This window comes from Theropithecus gelada, chromosome 11 (assembly GCF_003255815.1).
Source record: "Theropithecus gelada isolate Dixy chromosome 11, Tgel_1.0, whole genome shotgun sequence".
In the NCBI taxonomy this organism is placed as follows: Eukaryota; Metazoa; Chordata; class Mammalia; order Primates; family Cercopithecidae; genus Theropithecus; species Theropithecus gelada.
Window position 1 is genome coordinate 27,465,965 of NC_037679.1, and position 9,805 is coordinate 27,475,769.

At 41.1% G+C, this 9,805-nt stretch overlaps 1 pseudogene across 1 annotated transcript; it reads left to right on the plus strand.

Moving 5' to 3' along the window:
* The first annotated feature begins 6,951 nt into the window (after positions 1-6,951).
* On the plus strand, positions 6,952-8,192 carry LOC112635117 (annotated as a pseudogene). The gene has a single exon (XR_003121862.1). The product of XR_003121862.1 is annotated as a 26S proteasome regulatory subunit 10B pseudogene (transcript).
* The last annotated feature ends 1,613 nt before the right edge of the window (positions 8,193-9,805 follow it).

A 9,805-nucleotide genomic window follows, 5' to 3' on the forward strand; every position in this document is an offset into this window, starting at 1 on the left:
GAAACAGCTTTGGGAGGAGCTTAGAAGATGGCTGGCCTGTGCTATAGAACGCCAGAAAGACTCAGGAATGAGAGGTCCCAGATATCTCTAGAAAGCAGAGTCTTATTTGAGTGTCCATGTAAGAGCAGTTTGTCCACCAGCCAGAACTCTTTGCTACCCAGTGGAGTGAAGTAACTGCCCTTCCTCAGCCTAGCAGAAAACAAAGTTTCCTCCTTGAGGAGGTGAAACAGGGAGATCCAGGCATCAAGATCACTAGGCCTAGTTGGGATCAAGGGCATACTACCAAGATCAAGGACACCAGGCTCAGTTGGGTTTGGGGAGTGGTCATTACATACTAATCCATGCAACTCCAAATCTAACAACAGCAAAATGACATTACAGCTTACATTTATTGAACATTCATTGTGTACTAGCCACTGTGCTAAGCATTTTCAATACAGTACCTCACGACTAATTCTCAAATCTGATGAGGTAAGCACTATTTTGTTGCCACTTTAAAAGGTAAGTAAATCAAGTCTTTCATGGTTAAGAAATTGGCCAAAGAACCCACAACTAATCAGTGGCAAAGCCCAGCTTTGGACCCCTAATCACTATACTATATCGCTCCCATTTATCAATTAATTTGTTCATTTATTCGTTCAACAAACATTTTCTATGTGGCAGATACTGCTTCATTAAGCTTTATAAAGATGAATATAATACGTGAGTTTCTATCCCCAAGAAGCTGTCAGTATGAAGAGGCAACAAATTAATAAACAAATGTCACTGGTACATTGAACAAGTAGGTCTCCAAACTAGGGTTGGGGTTTGGCAGGTAGAAACTCTAGTCTTTCTGTCTGCTAGTTGTCTAATCCCATTCTGTGAACTTCCTTCCTTACTTGGAAAGTGGAAGAAATCTTGGGCAGCTTCCATAAACTCTTTTGAATACTCTTAATGCAAAGTCCTTGTATCTGTTAGCCACAAGAACAGTAAGCTTTTAGTTCAGTTTAATAATTTAATTGTCACTCAAAATTAAAGTTCTTCAGCTCCCTGACTTGGGCTGCCTCAGGCTGCAGAGAAGGCAATGGGAAAGAAGGGCCATGGTCAGTTTCTCCTCTATCTGCCTCCCCTGTACATCTCCTCTCCTCTGTTCCCCACAACCCACCACACTCTGGCTCTTCCAGGGCTGGAGCTGGAAAAGACAGAGAGAAACAGCAAGAGGTTTCTTCCTGTCAAGTAGTCTTGCGAGCGCTGGTGCTCTCTGGCCTCAGAGAATGTTGGAGCTGACCCTTCCTATCATGGGTGCTTTTGTGGGATCCACAGAGGTGCGCCCATCGGAGTCTTCTCAAAAGCCCCTTCATGTGGACAGTGCCTCTCTTCTGACTTCTCATTCCTCTCTGTGACCCTAGCCATCCACATTCATACCTCCTCTACTGAAGTCCCAGCTCCCTGTCTTCTGGCTGTGCTCTTGGGCACGGTCCAAAACTAGCTCCAGGCTGTTTTGTGTTGGTGAGTCCATGTCTGGTCAATGAGAAACACTCATGCAGTCTTGCCAGCTGTTATGAATGGGAGTGCAGCTTTTTCCCAGTGGAAGTCTGTCTCCCTCTGCTCTGCCATCAGACAGGTGGCTCAAGTCCCAGCCTTTTCCCCTCAATATTCTCAGGCACAGAACCGAAGCCCTCAAACCCTGCGAGACTTCTGTTTTTCTCTTGAATGGTCCTGCTGAAGCCCTCTTGCTTGAGTCAAGAAGAGAAGAAAGTCTCTCCCTCCAGTCCCTCAGTGTGGGTAGAGGGAGAGAAACAAACAGTACCTATTGTCGATGCTCTTGGAAGAAATCATCCCTCTCCCTGTGACTCTTCAACTCTTTTATGTCCCAGAAATAGATAATAATCTCACAAAACAGGTCTTCGAATCCCAGCACTTGTGGTCTAGCATTTCATGTTGGAATTACGGTAGTACATAGCACCTATATTTTCAGTCTCAAACTTCGGGGTCTTACTGGCAATGGAGGCATAAAAAGAAGGTTCCATTTTGATGAATAATGACAAAGCATTCTGACAAGTGATATAAAGAGATCCCTTATGCCGAGAAGGACCTCATTCCTTTCCTGAAAGAATCAGAAAGGATTTCTCAGAAGTGACATATGAACTGCTTTTTAGGCAGAAGGTATATTCTATCAAAAGCATAAACATATTTACATGGCATGCTCCATGAAGGGTGCAGTATGATGAGAATATAGGGGGTGTGTGTGCTGGATAATGGGGGAAGATGAGCCTCAAAGGCCAGATTACAGAGGTCTCACATGCCATGCTAAAGAGTTTGGTCTTTACTGAGCACAAAAGGGAGCCACTGAAGGGGCTGGTGCGGGAGACATCTGTCCTGTTCAAATTAGCTGGGAGGTCATGTGCAAGCTGAACTGGAGGGAGCAGAGACAGGACGGTAGAACAGTTAGGAAGACACTGCAATGGAGACATGGGGCAGAGGTAGCTCTCAGGCCTCCTTCCGGTTTATTTGCATATATTTTGACTTCTAAAGCATTATGCTTATGAAGACAACCACATGTTTTTGCTTAATTTTCTGCTGAGGTCATATCCTATTTTTAGAAATGTATTCTGTGCAAAAAATATATATATGTAACAGGCTTAGAGTAATGGTTTCAAATGCAGGGCTATGTAGCTCCAGAGAAATAAAAAACCTTTGGGGTCTTGTTTCTAATTGTATTCACACTTATCAAAAAGTCACTTGAGAATTATTTTATAAGGCAAAAAAGGCAGATAAGTCTGCCACACAGCAACAACTTTCCAGACAAACAGAATTCCATGTAAGCATTAACATGTGAATTGCACTCACTCATTCTTTGCTTGCATGTCTCATTTTTTGATATATTATTTGAAAATAATCTTATCCCTGATGCTAGTTGTTTTTCCCAGAAAACTACCATGCACACAGATATGTATTATTTTCACTGAAGTATGCAACTTACTGTCTCCTGAAAAAAACCCTTAAAAACTCTGAGGGAAATATTGGTTGAACTATGTAAATCCAGCCTACTCTATCCAATCTGGCTCCTTCTTTTTATTTTATTTTATTTTTTTTTGAGACGGACTTTTGCTCTTGTCACCCAGGCTGGAGTGCAGTGGAGTGACCTTGGCTCACTGCAATCTCTGCCTACTGGGTTCAAGCGATTCTCCTGCCTCAGCCTCCCAAGTAGCTGGGATTACAGGTGTTCACCACCACGTCTGGCTGATTTTTGTATTTTTAGTAGAGATGGAGGGTTCACCATGTTGGCCAGGCTGGTTTCGAACTCCTGACCTCAGGTGATCCACCTGCCTTGGTTTCCCAAAGTGTTTGGATTACAGGCATAAGCCACCACGCGCAGTCAAGCTGGTTCTCTGTAAACAATTTCTCAATACGTTCCACAATTCAAGACCAAAGGGCTCATTTCCTCGTTACTGTTTCGCCCTTTTATTTCCTTATCTGGATCCCCTGTGGCTATATTATCAGCCTTTCCCTTACATTATGATAAACTTATTTATGTTTTCAATGGGATTATGAGATTTTTCTTAATTAAACATGAAGCAAATTCCAAACCTCAACTCTCACTAGAAAACACAGAGGCTGGCCAGGCGCAGTGGCTCATGCCTGTAATCCCAGCACTTTGGGAGGCTGAGGCAGGCAGATTTCTTGAAGTCAAAAGTTCGAGACAAGCCTGGCCAACATAGTGAAATCCCATCTCTACTAAAAATACAAAAATTAGCTGGATTTGGTGGTGGGCACCTGCAATCCCAGCTACTCTGGAGGCTGAGGCAGGAGAATTGCTTGAACCCACAAGGTGGAGGTTGCAGTGAGCCGAGATCGTGCCGCTACACTCCAGCCTAGGTGACAGTGAGACTCAATCTCAAAAAAAAAAAAAGAAAAGAAAACACAGAGGCTTACTGGATAACAGTTTCTACATATCCTTCCTCTTACCACACATGGTTGTAGATCAGTATCAATCACAAACCTGGTAGTCATATGACGAGAAGACCCCAGAGAAGATGACCCAAGTCTGCTACCGTTCTATAGGAAGTTCTCACAACTAGACTTAGGTGCAGCTTCCCTAACACCCATACTTCACAGTTGCTCCTTGAAGGCTGAGTTATGTTCCCTTTGCCTCAACATCTCCTGAGCCCCACATCAGACCTGGAACACAGTAAGCCTTCAATAAATGTTGATTGAATTGTTTGCTGAATTTTATGCAGGGTCAGCCAGACCTCTTAGAAATCTTGTCACAGATGTCTTGAAGTTCTTTTTGTGGAGTCTGCTCACAATCAGCAATTGTTTTATTGTTTCTACAATAAAAATTAAATCGAGGAAGAATCACGCACCGAAGGAAGCAGAGCCTGAGGGATTTAAGGTCATTTCCTGTCCTTTCCTAGCTCTGATTTGGTCTTCTACTGAGCAACTATGCCTTTAGGTTTAAATAAAGAAAAAGAGAAGGAAAGAAAGAAGATTAGAAATATCGGGTGAGTTTTTCAGAAGAGGAAAGAAACACCATCATTGTCATAAACAACAGGAAACATTTCTTGAGCCTACTAATTGGTGGGTGCAACTATGGAATCACTTGGATCACTTCGAAGGCCTCCACTTTGAAGAGGACAACCTAAAGAGGGCAAAAGGAACATAACTTCAAACTTGCTTAGACTTGACTTTTTTAAAAAGAGACTTGATCTAAATCATCTTCCAATACTCCATTTCTAATTTAAAAGCAGAATAAATTGTTATTCATTAATGTGTTAAAAACATTCATCTTAATGCGTATTGGTTTTAGGAAAAATTTATGATAGAGTAGGATGTAATTTTATGTTTTTACATACATTTACATAATTCCACATATCTTTGTATAACCAATGTGTGCTTATGACTTTTACATAGGACTTGGGGTGTGATTTTACTATTTTAAATTGCTTTAGAGGACTGTAGTTGCAGGTTTGTCTTTTTGACACGTTATTTATCATGACTATATTTTATTTGATACTGAGTCTTTGGTCAGCCTTTAGTTTTACTTACAACCTTGTCACTACAGGAGAAAATGTTCCATTTTACAAAGACATGATTTCAAAGAACACAATGTGGCCAAAAGAGGGAACTGACTATAAAATGTACTTAAGGCAAGGCTACAGTCACAGCGATGACAGGAAATGTCTTAGAAAGAAGGGGACGAGCTAACAGATTGTAAGATGGATAATCTTGCAATTATCCATCTTTCTGGGGAAATAGGCCTCAATCTGTTATTTAAAGGAAAAGAAATAAAGATGAGAAGACACACTGTAGGTGGTTGCAGTTATTGTTACTTAACATCTGTTGAACAGAATGCATTGTATTGCATAGGCCTGCACTCTCCTCTACTCACTCCAGTTACTCCAGTTACTCCCACCAGGTAACAAAGCACTCAATAGCATGGAGAGTGAATGCATTTGTTTTTCTTTATAACGTAGCATATAATTATAGCTTGCCTACCATGACCTAGACACCATCCTGGGGTGGTATATAAAGACAAATGTAACTTGGTCTTTGCTCTCAAAGGGCTCACAAGTCTAGTAGGGGAGACGGACAAGTGGATGGTGCAGTAAGTCCTGTAATGGAGACAATATTGGAGCACAAAGAAACGGATACTAAATCTATGTTTGTGGGCACGAAGAAGGCTCCCTTCAGAAAACTATGAAAAGATGAAGACATCCAAAAGAAGGTTCAGCTGATCATTTCTTGGTCTGCCAAGGGCAGCAGCCTCTCCCAAGCAGGGGCAGCCTCAGCCCATCCTACCACCACATGGAAGAGGAGCGAGAAGAGCCTTCCTCCTAAAGACAGCGATCAATAGACAGGGCTCCCAACCACTGTTTCTTCCACCAAGGCCCAACTCTCCCCCAGCACAATGGGCAACTGGACATCCTGGTTGTTCCGCTGGTGACAAACTTGCCATAGAGCTTCTCTGAAACTAAGCCAGAGAAGACAATGAGCTTTTTCTAGAACTTAGAGGATGCAGCTTGAGTATATGTGATGTTTGGAGAAATGACATTCACCCCATTCACATCTTCAGAAAATGAAGTAGGGGTGCAGGGGAGGGTCCCTTCTAGCACCCCATCAGTGTCTCAGCCTCTCCAATTCTCCCCTGATGACCCAGTCCACAAGAGTTCTATCTTTCTGCTATTACTCTTTTTTTTTCTTTTTTTTTTTAGACAGAGTCTTGCTCTGTCGCCCAGGCTGCTGCAGTGGTGCGATTTCAATTCACTGCAACCTCCACCTCCCAGGTTCAAGTGATTCTCATGCCTCAGCCTTCCAAGTAGCTGAGACCACAGGCTTGTGTCACCACACCTGGCTAATTTTTTGTACTTTTAGTAGAGACGGAGTTTCACCATGTTGGCCAGGCTGGTCTTCAACTCCTGACCTCAGGTGATCTGCCTGCCTCGGCCTCCCAAAGTGCTGGGATTACAGGTGTGAGCCACTGTGCCTGACCTATTCTTTAAATCTGTCTTCTGCAAAGATCAAAACATTTCAAACTTAACTGGGAACAATATATTTGTTTCCTGACTCTACTTCCCCTTGGGAACTGGAGACCTACCTCTAGCTGGCCAAATTTGGGATGCAGCACTAGGGGAAGGGAGGGTGTGCAAGGGTCCACAGGATAAAAGGAGACTATGCTTTTTAAGAATCTGTTAATATTTCACCCTTCTTATATATACTGCTTTGATTGTCTGTCTGTCAGATGAGTTAGTTGCACAGACAAGAATTGCAATTGAAAACACTCTTAAGAACATGATTGAAAACTGAAAATCGGGATGGGAGGGGGGTGAGGGATGAGAAATTACTTAATGGGTACAATTTACATTCAGGTGATGGCTGCACTAAAAACCAAGACTTCACTACGACACAATACATCCATGTAAAAAAGCTGCACTTATACGCTCTAAATCTATCATTTAAAAAGGGAAGCAGCTTCTCATCATGGCGGACCCTAGAGATAAGGTGCTTCAGGACTACCGCAAGAAGCTGCTTGAGCACAAGGAGATCGACGGCTGTCTTAATGAGTTAAGGGAACAATTAAAAGAACTTACCAAGCAGTATGAAAAGTCTTAAAATGATCTGAAGGCCCTACAAAGTGTTGGGCAGATTGTGGGTGAAGTGCTTAAACAGTTAACTGAAGAAAAATTCATTGTTAAAGCCACAAATGGACCAAGATATGTTGTGGGTTGTCGTCAACAGCTTGACAAAAGTAAGCTGAAGCCAGGAACAGGAGTTGCTGTGGATATGACTACACTAACTATCATGAGATATTTGCCAAGAGAGGTGGATCCACTGGTTTATAACATGTCTCATGAGGACCCCGGGAATGTTTCTTATTCTGAGATTGGAGGGCTATCAGAACAGATCTGGGAATTAAGAGAGGTGATAGAATTACCTCTTACAAACCCAGAGTTATTTCAGCGGGTAGGAATAATGCCTCCAAAAGGCCGTTTGCTACAAGGACCACCAGGTATGGGAAAAGCACTCTTGGCACGAGCCGTGGCTAGCCAGCTGGACTACAATTTCTTCAAGGCTGTGTCTAGTTCTATTGTAGACAAGTACGTTGGTGAAAGTGCTTGTGGTTGATCAGAGAAATGTTTAATTATGCCAAGGACCGTCAACTATGCATCATTTTTAGGATGAAATAGATGTTATTGGTGGTTGTCTGTTTTCTGAGGGTACTTCAGCTGACAGAGAGATTCAGAGTACTTTAACGGAGTTACTGAATCAAATGGGTGGATCTGATACTCTGCATAGAGTTAAAATGGTCCTGCAAACAGACCAGATACACTGGATCCTGCTTTGCTGCATCCAGGAAGATTAGATAGAAAAATATATACTGATTTGCCATATGAACAAGCAAGATTAGACCTACTGAAAATCCATGCAGGTTCCATTATAAAGCATGGTGAAATAGATTATGAAGCAATTGTGAAGCTTTCAGATGGCTTTAATGGAGTAGACCTGAGAAATGTTTGTACTGAAGCAGGTATGTTCGCAATTCGTGCTGATCATGATTTTGTAGTACAGGAAGACTTCATGAAAGCAGTCAGAAAAGTAGCTGATTCTAACAAGCTAGAGTCTAAATTGGACTACAAACCTGTGTAATGTACTGTAAGATTTTTGATAGCTGCGTGACAGATGTTGGCTTAACATAAAAATAAAGTTAAAGAAAATAATGTATATATTGGCAATGATGTCATTAAAAGTATATGACTAAAAATATGTATGAGTAACATCATAAAAATTAGCAATTCAACTTTTAAGATTGATACAGAAGAAATGTGTATGTTTGTTAATGTTGCATTTATTGCAGCAAGTTACAAAGGAAGAGTGTGTTGAAGATTTTCGTCTTTGCTGTGTGAGCATTTTGTAAAACACTGAAAGTGGTTTGAGATAGTGGTATAAGAAAGCATTTTTTATGACTTATTTTGTATCATTTGTTTCCTCATCTACAAAGTTGAATAAAATCTGTTTGAGTCAGTTCTCCAAAAAAAAAAAAAGGAAGCATGCTTACATTTGCCTTTTAGCTCCATAGGTAAAGCCACGTAATATGAACTGATGGAGAAAGAAACATTTTCTAATAACATGTTCTCAAGATTTGCTTACAAAGATGTTTCTCTGTCAAACACATTCGTTCTTGAAAGAAAACAGCTTATGATGCATCTTAAAGAAACCATGCTTACATTTACCTTTTATTGTTGGATATCTCATCTTGTACCAATAGGTACCAATGAAGAAAGAAACATGCTCTAATACAAGGTTGTCCAACCCACGGCTGGCACATGTGGCCCAGGACAGCTTTAAATGCGGCTCAACGCAAATTCGTAAATTTTCTTAAAACATTATGAAATTTTTTTGTGTGATTTTTTTTTTCTTTTTTAGCTCATCAGCTATCATCAGTGTTCGTGTATTTTGTGTGTGGCCCAAGGCGATTCTTTTTCTTCCAATGCAGCCCTGGGAAGCCAAAAGATTGGACACTCATACAACATATTCTCAAGGTTTGCTTACAAAAATGTTGCTCCATTAGACACTCCCATACACTGAAATAAAACAGCTTATGACACATTTTTTAAAAAATTAAAAATTGAAAAATTACGCCCATACTTGAGATACATCATGAGTTAAATAATCTTTCTTTTCTTTTTTTTTTTTTTTTTTTTTTTTGAGACAGAGTTTCTGTCTGTAACCCAGGGTGTACTGCAGTGACACTATCTGCACTCACTGCAACCTCCGCCTCCCAGGTTCAAGTGATTCTCATGCTTCAGCCTCCCAAGTAGCTGGGACTACGGATGCACACCATCACACCCGGCTAATGTTTTTTGTTGTTGTATATTTTGTAGAGACGGAGTTTTGTCATGTTGGCCAGGTTGGTCTCGAACTCCTGGCCTCAAGTGATCCACCCACCTTGGCCTCCCAAAGTGCTGGGATTACAGGTGTGAGCCACTGCACCCTGCTGAGTTAAATAATCTCTCTTTGTGTGACTTAGAAAACTTAACACCAATTGCCACTGGGAAAAAAAAAAAAGTGTTCCAAAGGCCAAACTGTATTTATATGCGTTGTGTAGATGATTCTGTTAATATACATATCCTGATATAAGTCTGATTTGTGAATTTATAAATGCATGTACTTATGACTTGCATATCTGTGGTGTCAAGAGTTTTGGAACTTTGTTTCTATCCCTTGCTTATATTCCCAGGAATATATAATCCCTTTGCTTTCTAGTCAGTTAAGCAAATCTCCCTAACCTGAACTAATTCAACCTGATTTTCTCTTCTGGGAGTAA